Source organism: Anomaloglossus baeobatrachus, chromosome 2, assembly GCF_048569485.1.
Source record: "Anomaloglossus baeobatrachus isolate aAnoBae1 chromosome 2, aAnoBae1.hap1, whole genome shotgun sequence".
NCBI classification, from domain to species: domain Eukaryota; kingdom Metazoa; phylum Chordata; class Amphibia; order Anura; family Aromobatidae; genus Anomaloglossus; species Anomaloglossus baeobatrachus.
The window spans coordinates 438,169,746-438,188,203 of NC_134354.1; the positions used below are offsets into that span (position 1 = coordinate 438,169,746).

Consider the following 18,458-nt stretch of genomic DNA (forward strand, 5'->3'; position numbering starts at 1 on the left):
CGAGTAACCATTGAAGATTACTCTCAGGGAGAAGTTGATAGCATTTTAACACAGTTTAGACAAAAACCAGGAGAAGGAGAAATTCCCTGGTTGGTCAGGGTGCACGATCTCAGAGGAGGTGGGGTGCACTTTGACGCCGGAGACGTGGCAAAATTTGTCACCATGTCTCGGGACCCAGTAATTCAGAGATCAATAATAAATTATTTTGTTGATCGTAATGAGCATGGTACTCAAAACTTAATCATGATCCTAGCCCATGCTTTTCTGGACAAATACCCATCAGAAGCAGACTTTCCTATCAATGATAAACCTTAGTATACCTTAAAAAATGGTATGGAAAGGCTGAAGGAAGAAGCAATGAGGAATGCTCTTCCTCTTTTGGGAATGGATGATGATTATCTCCAGTACCCATTGAAAGCCAGCATAAGAAATAGGCTGCTTAAACATGCTCCTCCAGCATACAAAACAGTTATTTTAACCTTAACTGTAGCGCTGACTGGAGAATCAATTGGTGTAGTTCTAGGGAGGATGAGGGAGTTACAGGATATGGGACAGTGGGATAAACCATCCCCTGGAGGCCATGTTGGTAACAGTAAGCCAAACAATCCTGATTGGAAAGAGAAATCAGTAGGGGAGGCCCCACGAGTGTCTCGCAAAGACATGTTCCAGGCTTTGCTTAAAGCCGGGATCAATAAGGAAAGGATTGATGGAAAGGAGACAGGAGAATTATGGAAGTTGTACAAACAGAAAGTTCTATCCACAAAGAAAGTGACCACTACAAATGTGGAAGGGGGCTCAAAAAACCCCAAGGTAAAGAAATCAGAAGGAAAAGGGGAAAAAAACCCAAAGAAAGTGTCTTGGGAAGATTTTCAGTCAGTTTATCCATGGGAAGAACTGGCTGCAGCCGTGGCCACAAAGGTCACGGAAGGAAGGGCTAATACACAGACTGAAGTCTGTGTAAATGAAAGTTCAGAAGGAAGTGATTTACCATAGGTAGCCAGCCAAGCCCCCCTATTGATAAAAAGGGACGAACGTCCCTACGTCAATCTTAGCATACATTGGAAAGGGGGAAATGTTCAAAGAGTCCCAGCTTTGATTGACACGGGGGCGGAGGCTACTTTAATTCATGGAAACCCAGAAACAATAAAAGGACCTCGAGTAAAAATTGCTGGACTAGGTGGTCAAGTGATCACCGGAGTTCAGACACAGGTAGCTTTGAAGATAGGTAATTTACCTATCAAGGAGTATACGGTACTGGTAGTACCTATACCAGAATATATTTTGGGAATTGATATCCTAAAATGGATGACTCTTAATATAACCAAAGGAAAATTCTCCTTTGGGGTTATGTCTTGTCATAAGGAAATGCAGATCTCACATTATATCAATGATATAATGATACAAGGACAAGATGAGCAAAGTGTGAAAGATCAATTGACAAAACTGGTTGCTCATATGTGGAGTAAAGGATGGGAAATCAGTGATGCCAAGGTTCAAGGACCGTCCCAGGTGGTAACATGTCTAGGGATTCAGTGGAACAAGGAGCACAGAGAGATCTTGCCCAATGCCAGACAGAAAATTATTAATTTTCCGGTCCCTAAATCCAAACAGGAGACTCAGTCTTATATTGGATTGTTTGATTTTTGGAGACAACATATCCCTCATTTGGGACAAATGTTGGCTCATTTGTACAAAGTAACGAGGAAAAAATATGAGTTCCACTGGGGAGAGGAACAGCAAAATGCGTTTGAGATGGTCAGGGAAGTGTGGCAAGACATTGAAGGGATTATTCAATCTACCAAGACCACTGTATTTCATGTCGATGCTCATGTCCCTACTAACTCACTTGAACGTTTGTTTAATTCAGAAGCAGATAAAGCAGCAGCCATCAGACAAATCAGTCCAACAGTTGACAAGGAAAAAAGAGGCATGGTTGCAAGGTACAGCTGTTTGGGCACACCAGAAAGAGCGGCACCTTATTCCGCAGGTTTAGACCTCAGTACATTGGAAACTGTCGTGGTACCCCCAGGTAAGGTAAAACCAATTTCAACAGGATTGGGTTGCCAGATACCAAAGGATCATTATGGTCAAATAGCCACTCCTAGTTTAGTGTTAAAAGGAGTCATAGTGGTGGGAGGGGTAATAGATGCAGATTATCAGGGAGAAATCAAGGTACTGATGCTAAATTTTGGAAATGAACCTTTGATCTTGATGAAACACCAGAAGCTGGCTCAGGTGTTGATAATTCTAATAAACTTGTCTGAAATAAGAGAAGGAACTGCCCCGGCAGAATTAACAATACGGGGTACTAAAGGTTTTGGATCCTCTAATATTAAAAATGTAGGAGCAAAAATATGGATTCAAAACCTCCAAGGACCGCCCTCAGAGACAGAGGTAATAGCGGTCAGAAAAGATCGTACTCTCCTGATAATGAGACCAGGAGTGGAGAAGTGGGAATATGTCCCACAAGAAAAATGTTATTTACGAGAATAATAGTGTATCTTTATTTGCAGAAGGTGTGGTAAATAAGCGGAATCCATGGTATCGGTTACTGGGAAGAGCTCGATAGTGATGAGATGGAGAAATTCCTGTGTTTGATGTTTGCCTCTCTGGTCGTTGGATGGACAAGTCTACATCAGGAGGAACCTGTGGCGAATGAATTTCTGATGCACCATCACATTTTCAACACACAGATTGCTGGATCTGTACACATTCTTCGGTTACAGCCACCAGTATCCCTTATCTGGATGTCCCGGTATCGATGGAGGAAATCTTAAAGTGGAAAAGTTGTTCTGATCAGCTTGCTGATAAAGACACTCGAAGTGTTCGTCTATAGAATACTACAGTACCCATTTCCATAGTGAGATGGATCAATCTTCCATGGTGGCAAGGCAATTTGAATGCAACAGTCACCAATTTGCAATATCTGGCTTTTAAGGGAGGAATTTGGGTACCAAGAAATAAGACTGGACTGACTAACCTGGGATTCATCCCTATAGGGAATATAAAAATAAGTTTTGGGACAGCTATAAATACTGTAGATACTTTTAAACCCAGCTTAGTGGAAAGGACAATTCATGATATGTTATGGCCTTATGCCAATATGTTCATAAATGGGACTAGTGAAACTTGTAGTAACATATCGGGAAATATAATGTGTAATGATTCCTTTGAATATCGAGCAAATGCCAAAACACATGATATTCAAGGGAGCTTTTCAGATAATATTGCTTTTAGTTTTAATATACATAGTAGTGAAAGTGATTATATTTGTGATTCAACGTTTATCCAAACAAACCAAGAAATCAAAATCTGTGGCAAAGTCAATGTTAGTGTCCTATTAAAAGCGACATTTCTTGGTCATGGTATGGTATATTCCGAGTGATCTTCTTCTAGTGGAATACTGATGATGGAAAATAATCCCTGGGATCAAGGACCGATTGTGATACCAATGTGATATGACTGAAAGAATGTGTGATTAGATAGGAATCATAATCAAAAGATAGGAGTGATCCCAGATATTATTTGACCTATCAATAATTCAGTATCAAAGAGATGTCCTTTGGATATCCAATTTCACTATGACCAAGGAATAAGATAATGAGGAAGTCACATTTACAGTTCCACTTACCGGAAACTTGTGGTTGGCTTAAAGACAGGTTTAAGGAAGCTTGCATATGAAATTTACGGCTCATTGCAATATTTCACTAACACTATGGTCAAACTGTGGTCGGCCAGTTGTCAACTGGCAGGATGTGCAGGAAATGTGCAGGAAGCTGCCGGTGCCCACAGCAGTTTGTGGTCAAGTTACATGAACATGACTCAGCTGTCACATGCTGGTGACCATTTAAACACAACCTACAAATTTTCCTATAAAAATACACCGGACTCGCTTAATGTTAAGGGAAACCTTCCAGGACATTGAAGTGTACGTACGCACTGTTCCTGTGATGCAAGATGCCATGTTGATTCCTTATCATTAACTCGAGTTCCCTCCGATGTGAAAGGATTGCTACAACAAACGGTAATGTTGATGCATATTTCTGTTATTGTATAAGTTTCTATGACTATAGTTCTTATGCCTATGTACCATTGACTATATATATTCATGTGCTATTAAAATAAATAGTATCTTGCTATAAAGAATATTAGTATTCGTGCCTGATTAGGATATCAGTGAGCGCTTCGTAAGTACGGGCTTTCAGCCCCTCTTTAGTAGAATTTAGCAAGACACGCACGCATCATCACCGCACGCCCCTGCACTACCGCACGCATCATCACCGTACACCCCTGCACTACCGCACGCATCATCACCGCACACTCCTGCACTACCGCACACATCATCACCGCACACACCCCCGGCACTACCGCACGCATCATCACCGCACACCCCTGCACTACCGCACACATCATCACCGCAAACCCCTGCACTACCGCACGCATCATCACCGCACACTCCTGCACTACCACACGCATCATCACCGCACACTCCTGCACTACCGCACACATCATCACCGCACACACCCCCGGCACTACCGCACGCATCATCACCGCACACACCCCCGGCACTACCGCACGCATCATCACCGCACACCCCTGCACTACCGCACACATCCTCACCGCACACCCCTGCACTACCGCACGCATCATCACCGCACACTCCTGCACTACCACACGCATCATCACCGCACACTCCTGCACTACCGCACACATCATCACCGCACACACCCCCGGCACTACCACACGCATCATCACCGCACACCCCTGCACTACCGCACGCATCATCACCGCACACACCCCCCGGCACTACCGCACGCATCATCACCGCACACCCCTGCACTACCGCACACCCCTGCACTACCGCACGCATCATCACCGCACACGCCTGCACTACCGCACGCACCATCACCGCACACACCCCCGGCACTACCACACGCATCATCACCGCACACCCCTGCACTACCGCACGCATCATCACCGCACACACCCCCCGGCACTACCGCACGCATCATCACCGCACACCCCTGCACTACTGCACACCCCTGCACTACCGCACGCATCATCACCGCACACGCCTGCACTACCGCACGCATCATCACCACACACGCAGGCACTACCTCAGTGACGTCCCCGGTGACAGCACAGCTCACTGCAGTTGCTGTGTGGAGCTGAGAGTGACGGTGTTCTACTGCTGCTCCTGTCAGCTTCATGTAGCAGAGCTGAAAGCGTCGTGGGACCTCTGTGGATTACGTCGGACCTGGAGAGGTATTTGGGGATTTTAATAAAATGGTAAAAGAGTGTTTTTTTGTCTTTTATTCCAAATAAAGTATTTTTTTAGGGTGTATGTGTTTATTTACTTTCACTTACAGGTTAATCATTGGGGGTGTCTCATAGATGCCTGCCATGATTAACCCTTTATTACCCCGATTGCCACCGCATCAGGGCAATTCAGGATGAGCCGGGTAGAGTCCCGGGACTGTCGCATCTAATGGATGTGGCAATTCCGGGCGGCTGCTGGCTAATATTTTTAGGCTGGGTTGCTCCCGATCACGTGGAGCTCCCCATCCTGACAATACCAGCATTCAGTTGTTTGGCTTTATCTTGGCTGGTATCAAAATTAGGGGGACCGCACGTCGTTTTTTTTAAATTATTTATTTTAATGCAAGATAGACCCGCCCACCGGCGGCAGTGATTGGTTGCAGTGAGACAGCTGTCACTAAGCATGGGGGTCTGTCTGCCTGCAACCAATCATAGGCACCGGTGGGCAGGGAAAGCAGGGAATACGAGATTGAATAATGGGCGGGCGGCATTTTCAAATCAGGAGAAGCCGCCAGAGCTTTGTGACAGCAGTGCAGCGCCGCGTCGGTGATCGGGGAGTGGGTGAGAGTGAGTGAATGAGTCAGTGAGTGAGAGTTTGAGAGTGAGTGATTGATTTTCTGACAAGCAATGAATTTCTATCACTTCTGGGCATGCTCAGAAGTAAAAACCACATGCTTCCGGCGTTTGAGGCATGCCACCATATCCGGCGCGCATAGACTTTCATTATGCAAAATGCCGCACAGCGCTGCACCCAGCGCTATGCAGTTTTTTGCCGCTGGCAAAAAATCTTTCTCTCTGCGTCCTGTGCGGCCGCCGGAGTGACGATTTTTGCTGCATCCAGCAAAAATCGGATCAAACGCAAGTACATGCGGCACAATCCAGCGCTAATAAAGGACTGAGGAAAAACCACACCCGGCAGCAAAAAACCCGGATGCGTTTTTCCTCACAAAGCGCCGGATTGTGCCGCACAGCCATAACCTGATGTGTGAACATACCCTTGGGGTATGTGCGCACTAGGCGTTTTTTTCACGCTGCATTTTTATGTGCGTTTTTGTCTCAAAAAACGCACCCGCGGCTAAAAAACGCGGTAAAAACGCATGCGTTTTTACCGCGATTTGGTGCGTTTTTTGCTGCGTTTTTTCTTACTGCGTTTTTAATCAGTGCACAATGCCATTAAAGATTGTTGATGAAAAAAGAAAGGTCTGATGTCATTTCCTTCTTCAAAATGTTCATTGTATGCAGGAGAGCAGACAGCTGCAGAACTAGTGTATGCAGGAGAGCAGACAGCTGCAGAACTAGTGTATGCAGGAGAGCAGACAGCTGCAGAACTAGTGTATGCAGGAGAGCAGACAGCTGCAGAACTAGTGTATGCAGGAGAGCAGACAGCTGCAGAACTAGTGTATGCAGGAGAGCAGACAGCTGCAGAACTAGTGTATGCAGGAGAGCAGACAGCTGCAGAACTAGTGTATGCAGGAGAGCAGACAGCTGCAGAACTAGTGTATGCAGGAGAGCAGACAGCTGCAGAACTAGTGTATGCAGGAGAGCAGACAGCTGCAGAACTAGTTTATGCAGGAGAGCAGACAGCTGCAGAACTAGTGTATGTTAGGGGATGGGGGCAAGATGTGACATAGAATATCGCATTAAATGCAGACTACACCCTAATAAATAATGCATATATAGGAGGACCAAGGGGATGGTAGTCAAAAGGTCATACACAGGACCAGTCAATTAAAAATAACATCAACGCTGCTTTTTTGCAAAAATATGACAAATATTTATTGAATATAATAAATAGCAAAAAAGTGACATGAACGAGTAAAAAAGTGTACATTAAACAGAGATCAGGCTTAAAAAGGGGTGTCACTGAAGTTCAAAACCAGGGGTCCACCACCCATCAGGGGAGCAGTATCAAAAATAGTAAGGGCATGGTCTGGTAACCCTCCTAGCAATAAATTAAAGATTACTCCAATATCTCAAAAAGTGCATACACATTTCAGCAAGCATTTAAGGAAACAACATCTATGAGGAGTCTAGTGACCGGAGGGTCAGATCATGAACCAAATAGTAGCATAGCAGGCAGGTAACAATAACGATATATACAAGGTTATGTTAAATTGTCCCTGTCCTGCACTCACCCATGATAGTAGACGTGGAACCCGAGCAAAATGTGCCCCGACGCGCACGTTTCGTTGTCTTCTTCGGGGGGCCGCAGACAGCTGCAGAACTAGTTTATGCAGGAGAGCAGACAGCTGCAGAACTAGTGTATGTAGGAGAGCAGACAGCAGCTGCAGAACTACAAGGCTCAGCATCCTCCATCCAGGACTTAATGCAGGAGTTTTTTGCCCCCCAAAAAAATGACGTGGGCTTCGCCATATTTTTGTATGCTAGCCGGTTACAGCAGGCAGGTACAGGCTGCCCCCAACCCCAGCTGCCTATTTGTACCCGGCTGGGAACAAAAAATATAGGGAAGCCCTTTTTTTATATTTCATGAATTTCATGAAATAATTTTTAAAAAAATGACGTGGGCTTCACCCAATTTTTGAGTCCAGCCGGGTACAACTAGGCAGCTGGGGATTGGAATCCACGGTGCAGGGTGCCCATGCTTTCTGGGCACCCCCGCTGTGAATTGCAGTCCCGCAGCCACCCCAGAAAATGGCGCTTTCATAGAAGCGCCATCTTCTGGCGCTGTATCCAACTTTTCCAGCTGCCCTGATGCCGGGTGGCTCGCTGGGTAATAATGGAGTTAGGGCTAGCTGTATATGATCCACCGCCAGGTCCTGCAAGCTTCGTACGTGCCCCGGGGAGGCTGCACACAGCCAGAGCGGCGGGACCGGGAGGAGATGGGAGCGGGCATGGCACCGGGACCCTGCAGACAGGTGAGTATATATGACATTTTTTTTTTTCTACTGTTCACTTTTGTTTTCGCCGCTGCCTCCACCTCCCGCCCAGACATGGCGCCGCACGGAGCTGACATGGCACCGGGCGGGTTGTGGAAGCAGCTGTGACGGTATCGGGAGGATTCATGCTTCTGTGTTTACCAACAGAAGGAATCCTCTTCCTGTACACGTCACTATACTGCCCACCTTTTGCGTTTATAGCTGCGTTTTTAGTCATAAAAACGCAGCTATATGCGTTTTTCATTGCGTTGTTGAACATCTCATTGAACTTAATGGGTGAAAAACGCAGTGAAAAACGCAGAAATAATTAACATGCGTTTTTGTGGTCACCACAAAAACGCAGCTACAAAAAAACGCTATGTGCCGACAGCACTTATGAAAACCCATAGACATTGCTGGGGAAGCAATGTCACTGCGTTTTCAGCACAAAAACGCGGTAAAAAACGCCGCTAAAAACGCGGCAAAGACGCCTAGTGCGCACAAGGCCTTAGCCTAAATAAGTGCATTTTTTTCCAATGCGTTTGTTAATTGTACTTACTGGCAAAATGCAGGTGCAAACCATAATTATATGCTGATTATTTTTCCTATACTTCAAACAAAAAAAGGCAACGTTTTTTATGCTGAGCTGTCATAGACTTCGTTGTTTAAACAACATAGGCAGTTGCCATTACACAGCAGGACAATAATTCGATAGCAGCCTCTCCAGCATGGTATCAGAGCTGAGTGACATACTAACTCTACTTTTTCAACCAAGTTAAAATTATAAGAGCAACCACTCAGCTTGTGATCTCCCCCTCCACCCTCTCTGTAACAGAGAAGGAGAACGATCATCACCAGCAATCAGCCCCTGCAATGAAGCAGAACCAAGAGCTCACTTCACGCTCAGGAGAGATCACTACAGCTCCTCCTCGTGGTTGGTGAGTTTGGACACTTTAGAGCACATTTCTCAAGTTACAAACTATAGAAATAATCCCTGAAAGTATAGTCTTAACCTGTAACTAGCAGTCTCCACACTCCACACCCTGCACACTATCACTGTACATTATGGAGATACATTTTGTGTTCCTCCCCATCAGCACACTGGCTGGCCCAGACCTCACTGCTGATCATCGCGCCGGCTATTACTTTATTATACGTGTATTATTTAATAATTCAGCTCGCACAAGGTACCAGAAACCGCTTCATGAAAATCTGCATATGACCCGCCCACCGACCAATCAGAGTGCCGTTTTGGAGCAGAGTCATAGGTTAGCTGTGGATGCAGCCGCGGCCTGTCATAGGCTAGCTCTGGATGCGGCCGCGGCCTGTCATAGGCTAGCTGTGGATGCCGCCGCTGCCTATCATAGGCTATGACAGACCGCGGCCGAATCCACAGCTAGCCTATGAAAGGCCGCGGCCGCATCCACAGCTATAACAAGCCGCGGCCGCATCCACAGCTATGAGGAAAGCCGCGGCCGCCGGTAATTCAACTGGGATTCCTTGTGCGGCCCTAATGGGTTCTTAAGTTGCCAGCCCAGGGGGCAATTGCCCCTCTGCCTCCCGGGCCAGCCCGCCCCTGGCTGGACCCTTGACTCAGGATTACTGCGGAGGGGGGTTCTATATTTCAAGAAAGATGGAGTCACTAATTGTGTTGTGTTTTATTTCTAATAAAAATATTTTTCTCTGTGTACCGCACGCATCATCAACGCACGCCCCTGCACTACCGCACGCATCATCACCGTACACCCCTGCACTACCGCACGCATCATCACCGCACACTCCTGCACTACCGCACACATCATCACCGCACACACCCCCGGCACTACCGCACGCATCATCACCGCACACCCCTGCACTACCGCACGCATCATCACCGCACACTCCTGCACTACCACACGCATCATCACCGCACACTCCTGCACTACCGCACACATCATCACCGCACACCCCCGGCACTACCGCACGCATCATCACCGCACACACCCCCGGCACTACCGCACGCATCATCACCGCACACCCCTGCACTACCGCACACATCATCACCGCACACCCCTGCACTACCGCACGCATCATCACCGCACACTCCTGCACTACCACACGCATCATCACCGCACACTCCTGCACTACCGCACGCATCATCACCGCACACACCCCCGGCACTACCGCACGCATCATCACCGCACACCCCTGCACTACCGCACACCCCTGCACTACCGCACGCATCATCACCGCACACGCCTGCACTACCGCACGCATCATCACCACACACGCAGGCACTACCGTACGCATCATCACCTCACACCCCTGCACTGCCGCATGAATCATCACCACACACGCAGGCACTACCTCAGTGACGTCCCCGGTGACAGCACAGCTCACTGCAGTTGCTGTGTGGAGCTGAGAGTGACGGTGTTCTACTGCTGCTCCTGTCAGCTTCATGTAGCAGAGCTGAAAGCGTCGTGGGACCTCTGTGGATTACGTCGGACCTGGAGAGGTATTTGGGGATTTTAATAAAATGGTAAAAGAGTGTTTTTTTGTCTTTTATTCCAAATAAAGTCTTTTTTTAGGGTGTATGTGTTTATTTACTTTCACTTACAGGTTAATCATTGGGGGTGTCTCATAGACGCCTTCCATGATTAACCCTTTATTACCCCGATTGCCACCGCATCAGGGCAATTCAGGATGAGCCGGGTAGAGTCCCGGGACTGTCGCATCTAATGGATGTGGCAATTCCGGGCAGCTGCTGGCTAATATTTTTAGGCTGGGGTGCTCCCGATAACGTGGAGCTCCCCATCCTGACAATACCAGCATTCAGTTGTTTGGCTTTATCTTGGCTGGTATCAAAATTAGGGGGACCGCACGTCGTTTTTTTAAAATTATTTATTTTAATGCAAGATAGACCCACCCACCGGCGGCAGCGATTGGTTGCAGTGAGACAGCTGTCACTCAGCATGGGGGTCTGTCTGCCTGCAACCAATCATAGGCACCGGTGGGCAGGGAAAGCAGGGAATACAAGATTGAATAATGAGCGGGCGGCATTTTCAAATCAGGAGAAGCCGACAGAGCTTTGTGACAGCAGTGCAGCGCCGCGTCGGTGATCGGGGAGTGGGTGAGAGTGAGTGAATGAGTCAGTGAGTGAGAGTTTGAGAGTGAGTGATTGATTTTCTGACAAGCAATGAATTTCTATCACTTCTGGGCATGCTCAGAAGTAAAAACCACATGCTTCCGGCGTTTGAGGCATGCCACCATATCCGGCGCGCATAGACTTTCATTATGCACAATGCCGCACAGCGCTGCACCCAGCGCTATGCAGTTTTTTGCCGCTGGCAAAAAATCTTTCTCTCTGCGTCCTGTGCGGCCGCCGGAGTGACGATTTTTGCTGCATCCAGCAAAAATCGGATCAAACGCAAGTACATGCGGCACAATCCAGCGCTAATAAAGGACTGAGGAAAAACCACACCCGGCAGCAAAAAAACCCGGATGCGTTTTTCCTCACAAAGCGCCGGATTGTGCCGCACAGCCATAACCTGATGTGTGAACATACCCTTAGGGTATGTGCGCACTAGGCGTTTTTTTCACGCTGCGTTTTTATGTGCGTTTTTGTCTCAAAAAACGCACCCGCGGCTAAAAAACGCGGTAAAAACGCATGCGTTTTTACCGCGATTTGGTGCGTTTTTTGCTGCGTTTTTGCTTACTGCGTTTTTAATCAGTGCACAATGCCATTAAAGATTGTTGATGAAAAAAAAAGGTCTGATGTCATTTCCTTCTTCAAAATGTTCATTGTATGCAGGAGAGCAGACAGCTGCAGAACTAGTGTATGCAGGAGAGCAGACAGCTGCAGAACTAGTGTATGCAGGAGAGCAGACAGCTGCAGAACTAGTGTATGCAGGAGAGCAGACAGCTGCAGAACTAGTGTATGCAGGAGAGCAGACAGCTGCAGAACTAGTGTATGCAGGAGAGCAGACAGCTGCAGAACTAGTTTATGCAGGAGAGCAGACAGCTGCAGAACTAGTGTATGTTAGGGGATGGGGGCAAGATGTGACATAGAATATCGCATTAAATGCAGACTACACCCTAATAAATAATGCATATATAGGAGGACCAAGGGGATGGTAGTCAAAAGGTCATACACAGGACCAGTCAATTAAAAATAACATCAACGCTGCTTTTTTGCAAAAATATGACAAATATTTATTGAATATAATAAATAGCAAAAAAGTGACATGAATGAGTAAAAAAGTGTACATTAAACAGAGATCAGGCTTAAAAAGGGGTGTCACTGAAGTTCAAAACCAGGGGTCCACCACCCATCAGGGGAGCAGTATCAAAAATAGTAAGGGCATGGTCTGGTAACCCTCCGGACAATAAATTAAAGATTACTCCAATATCTCAAAAAGTGCATACACATTTCAGCAAGCATTTAAGGAAACAACATCTATGAGGAGTCTAGTGACCGGAGGGTCAGATCATGAACCAAATAGTAGCATAGCAGGCAGGTAACAATAACGATATATACAAGGTTATGTTAAATTGTCCCTGTCCTGCACTCACCCATGATAGTAGACGTGGAACCCGAGCAAAACGGGCCCCGACGCGCACGTTTCGTTGTCTTCTTCGGGGGGCCGCAGACAGCTGCAGAACTAGTTTATGCAGGAGAGCAGACAGCTGCAGAACTAGTGTATGTAGGAGAGCAGACAGCAGCTGCAGAACTACAAGGCTCAGCATCCTCCATCCAGGACTGAATGCAGGAGTTTTTTGCCCCCCAAAAAAATGACGTGGGCTTTGCCATATTTTTGTATGCTAGCCGGGTACAGCAGGCAGGTACAGGCTGCCCCCAACCCCAGCTGCCTATTTGTACCCGGCTGGGAACCAAAAATATAGGGAAGCCCTTTTTTTTATATTTCATGAATTTCATGAAATCATTTTAAAAAAAAATGATGTGGGCTTCACCCAATTTTTGAGTCCAGCCGGGTACAACTAGGCAGCTGGGGATTGGAATCCACAGTGCAGGGTGCCCATGCTTTCTGGGCACCCCCGCTGTGAATTGCAGTCCCGCAGCCACCCCAGAAAATGGCGCTTTCATAGAAGCGCCATCTTCTGGCGCTGTATCCAACTCTTCCAGCTGCCCTGATGCCGGGTGGCTCGCTGGGTAATAATGGAGTTAGGGCTAGCTGTATATGATCCACCGCCAGGTCCTGCAAGCTTCGTACGTGCCCCGGGGAGACTGCACACAGCCAGAGCGGCGGGACCGGGAGGAGATGGGAGCGGGCATGGCACCGGGACCCTGCAGACAGGTGAGTATATATGACATTTTTTTTTTCTACTGTTCACTTTTGTTTTCGCCGCTGCCTCCACCTCCCGCCCAGACATGGCACCGCACGGAGCTGACATGGCACCGGGCGGGTTGTGGAAGCAGCTGTGACGGTACCGGGAGGATTCATGCGTCTGTGTTTACCAACAGAAGGAATCCTCTTCCTGTACACGTCACTATACTGCCCACCCCTTGCGTTTATAGCTGCATTTTTAGTCATAGAAACGCAGCTATATGCGTTTTTCATTGCGTTGTTGAACATCCCATTGAACTTAATGGGTGAAAAACGCAGAAATAATTGACATGCTGCGTTTTTGTGGTCACCACAAAAGCGCAGCTACAAAAAAACACTATGTGCGGAGAGCACTTATGAAAACCCATAGACATTGCTGGGGAAGCAATGTCACTGCGTTTTCAGCACAAAAACGCGGTAAAAAACGCCGCTAAAAACGCGGCAAAAACGCCTAGTGCGCACAAGGCCTTAGCCTAAATAAGTGCATTTTTTCCAATGCGTTTGTTAATTGTACTTACTGGCAAAATGCAGGTGCAAACCATAAAGAATTATATGCTGATTATTTTTCCTATACTTCAAACGAAAAAAGGCAACGTGTTTTATGCTGAGCTGTCATAGACTTCGTTGTTTAAACAACATAGGCAGTTGCTATTACACAGCAGGACAATAATTCGATAGCAGCCTCTCCAGCATGGTATCAGAGCTGACATACTAACTCTACTTTTTCAACCAAGTTAAAATTATAAGAGCAACCACTCAGCTTGTGATCTCCCCCTCCACCCTCTCTGTAACAGAGAAGGAGAACGATCATCACCAGCAATCAGCCCCTGCAATGAAGCAGAACCGAGAGCTCACTTCACGCTCAGGAGAGATCACTACAGCTCCTCCTTGTGGTTGGTGAGTTTGGACACTTTAGAGCACATTTCTCAAGTTACAAACTATAGAAATGATCCCTGAAAGTATAATCTTAACCTGTAACCAGCAGTCTCCACACTCCACACCCTGCACACTATCACTGTACATTATGGAGATACATTTTGTGTTCCTCCCCATCAGCACACTGGCTGGCCCAGACCTCACTGCTGATCATCGTGCCAGCTATTACTTTATAATACGTGAATTATTCAATAATTCAGCTCGCACAAGGTACCAGAAACCGCTTCATGAAAATCTGCATATGACCCGCCCACCGACCAATCAGAGTGCCGTTTTGGAGCAGAGTCATAGGTTAGCTGTGGATGCGGCCGCGGCCTGTCATAGGCTAGCTCTGGATGCGGACGCCGTCTGTCATAGGCTAGCTGTGGATGCCGCCACTGCCTATCATAGGCTATGACAGACCATGGCCGCATCCACAGCTATGATAGGCTGCGGCCGAATCCACAGCTAGCCTATGACAGGCCGCGGCCGCATCCACAGCTATAACAAGCCGCGGCCGCATCCACAGCTATGAGGAAAGCCGCGGCCGCCGGTAATTTAACTGGGAGTCCTTGTGCGGCCCTAATGGGTTCTTAAGTTGCCAGCCCAGGGGGCAATTGCCCCTCTGCCTCCCAGGCCAGCCCACCCCTGGCTGGACCCTTGACTCAGGATTACTGCGGAGGAGGGTTCTATATTTCAAGAAAGATGGAGTCACTAATTGTGTTGTGTTTTATTTCTAATAAAAATATTTTTCTCTGTGTACCGCACGCATCATCACCGCACGCCCCTGCACTACCGCACGCATCATCACCGTACACCCCTGCACTACCGCACGCATCATCACCGCACACTCCTGCACTACCGCACACATCATCACCGCACACACCCCCGGCACTACCGCACGCATCATCACCGCACACCCCTGCACTACCGCACGCATCATCACCGTACACTCCTGCACTACCACACGCATCATCACCGCACATTCCTGCACTACCGCACACATCCTCACCGCACACCCCCCCGGCACTACCGCACACATCATCACCACACACACCCCCGGCACTACCACACGTATCATCACCGCACACCCCTGCACTACCGCACACATCATCACCGCACACACCCCCGGCACTACCGCACGCATCATCACCGCACACCCCTGCACTACCGCACGCATCATAACCGCACACGCCTGCACTACCGCACGCATCATCACCTCACACCCCTGCACTGCCGCATGAATCATCACCACACACGCAGGCACTACCTCAGTGACGTCCCCGGTGACAGCACAGCTCACTGCAGTTGCTGTGTGGAGCTGAGAGTGACGGTGTTCTACTGCTGCTCCTGTCAGCTTCATGTAGCAGAGCTGAAAGCGTCGTGGGACCTCTGTGGATTACGTCGGACCTGGAGAGGTATTTGGGGATTTTAATAAAATGGTAAAAGAGTGTTTTTTTGTCTTTTATTCCAAATAAAGTATTTTTTTAGGGTGTATGTGTTTATTTACTTTCACTTACAGGTTAATCATTGGGGGTGTCTCATAGACGCCTTCCATGATTAACCCTTTATTACCCCGATTGCCACCGCATCAGGGCAATTCAGGATGAGCCGGGTAGAGTCCCGGGACTGTCGCATCTAATGGATGTGGCAATTCCGGGCAGCTGCTGGCTAATATTTTTAGGCTGGGGTGCTCCCGATAACGTGGAGCTCCCCATCCTGACAATACCAGCATTCAGTTGTTTGGCTTTATCTTGGCTGGTATCAAAATTAGGGGGACCGCACGATAGACCCGCCCACCGGCGGCAGTGATTGGTTGCAGTGAGACAGCTGTCACTCAGCATGGGGGTCTGTCTGCCTGCAACCAATCATAGGCACCGGTGGGCAGGGAAAGCAGGGAATACAAGATTGAATAATGAGCGGGCGGCATTTTCAAATCAGGAGAAGCCGACAGAGCTTTGTGACAGCAGTGCAGCGCCGCGTCGGTGATCGGGGAGTGGGTGAGAGTGAGTGAATGAGTCAGTGAGTGAGAGTTTGAGAGTGAGTGATTGATTTTCTGACAAGCAATGAATTTCTATCACTTCTGGGCATGCTCAGAAGTAAAAACCACATGCTTCCGGCGTTTGAGGCATGCCACCATATCCGGCGCGCATAGACTTTCATTATGCACCATGCCGCACAGCGCTGCACCCAGCGCTATGCAGTTTTTTGCCGCTGGCAAAAAATCTTTCTCTCTGCGTCCTGTGCGGCCGCCGGAGTGACGATTTTTGCTGCATCCAGCAAAAATCGGATCAAACGCAAGTACATGCGGCACAATCCAGCGCTAATAAAGGACTGAGGAAAAACCACACCCGGCAGCAAAAAAACCCGGATGCGTTTTTCCTCACAAAGCGCCGGATTGTGCCGCACAGCCATAACCTGATGTGTGAACATACCCTTAGGGTATGTGCGCACTAGGCGTTTTTTTCACGCTGCGTTTTTATGTGCATTTTTGTCTCAAAAAACGCACCCGCGGCTAAAAAACGCGGTAAAAACGCATGCGTTTTTACCGCGATTTGGTGCGTTTTTTGCTGCGTTTTTGCTTACTGCGTTTTTAATCAGTGCACAATGCCATTAAAGATTGTTGATGAAAAAAAAAGGTCTGATGTCATTTCCTTCTTCAAAATGTTCATTGTATGCAGGAGAGCAGACAGCTGCAGAACTAGTGTATGCAGGAGAGCAGACAGCTGCAGAACTAGTGTATGCAGGAGATCAGACAGCTGCAGAACTAGTGTATGCAGGAGAGCAGACAGCTGCAGAACTAGTGTATGCAGGAGAGCAGACAGCTGCAGAACTAGTGTATGCAGGAGAGCAGACAGCTGCAGAACTAGTTTATGCAGGAGAGCAGACAGCTGCAGAACTAGTGTATGCAGGAGAGCAGACAGCTGCAGAACTAGTGTATGCAGGAGAGCAGACAGCTGCAGAACTAGTGTATGCAGGAGAGCAGACAGCTGCAGAACTAGTGTATGCAGGAGAGCAGACAGCTGCAGAACTAGTGTATGCAGGAGAGCAGACAGCTGCAGAACTAGTGTATGCAGGAGAGCAGACAGCTGCAGAACTAGTTTATGCAGGAGAGCAGACAGCTGCAGAACTAGTGTATGTTAGGGGATGGGGGCAAGATGTGACATAGAATATCGCATTAAATGCAGACTACACCCTAATAAATAATGCATATATAGGAGGACCAAGGGGATGGTAGTCAAAAGGTCATACACAGGACCAGTCAATTAAAAATAACATCAACGCTGCTTTTTTGCAAAAATATGACAAATATTTATTGAATATAATAAATAGCAAAAAAGTGACATGAATGAGTAAAAAAGTGTACATTAAACAGAGATCAGGCTTAAAAAGGGGTGTCACTGAAGTTCAAAACCAGGGGTCCACCACCCATCAGGGGAGCAGTATCAAAAATAGTAAGGGCATGGTCTGGTAACCCTCCTAGCAATAAATTAAAGATTACTCCAATATCTCAAAAAGTGCATACACATTTCAGCAAGCATTTAAGGAAACAACATCTATGAGGAGTCTAGTGACCGGAGGGTCAGATCATGAACCAAATAGTAGCATAGCAGGCAGGTAACAATAACGATATATACAAGGTTATGTTAAATTGTCCCTGTCCTGCACTCACCCATGATAGTAGACGTGGAACCCGAGCAAAACGGGCCCCGACGCGCACGTTTCGTTGTCTTCTTCGGGGGGCCGCAGACAGCTGCAGAACTAGTTTATGCAGGAGAGCAGACAGCTGCAGAACTAGTGTATGTAGGAGAGCAGACAGCAGCTGCAGAACTACAAGGCTCAGCATCCTCCATCCAGGACTGAATGCAGGAGTTTTTTGCCCCCCCAAAAAAATGACGTGGGCTTTGCCATATTTTTGTATGCTAGCCGGGTACAGCAGGCAGGTACAGGCTGCCCCCAACCCCAGCTGCCTATTTGTACCCGGCTGGGAACCAAAAATATAGGGAAGCCCTTTTTTTTATAT

The 18,458-nt window shown here is 47.6% G+C and overlaps 1 protein-coding gene and 2 non-coding genes across 3 annotated transcripts in view; all 3 read right to left on the reverse strand.

The window, feature by feature from the left end:
• The window catches only part of LOC142291609 (transmembrane protease serine 11D-like), a 392,225-nt gene that overhangs the window by 241,632 nt on the left and 132,135 nt on the right, over nucleotides 1-18,458 (reverse strand). The gene's annotated exons all lie outside the window — the stretch shown is intronic.
• Nucleotides 8,988-9,205, reverse strand: LOC142292777 (small nucleolar RNA U3). Its single transcript, XR_012750810.1, has one exon. It is a non-coding gene; the product is annotated as a small nucleolar RNA U3 (small nucleolar RNA).
• Nucleotides 14,271-14,488, reverse strand: LOC142292769 (small nucleolar RNA U3). The gene has a single exon (XR_012750803.1). It is a non-coding gene; the product is annotated as a small nucleolar RNA U3 (small nucleolar RNA).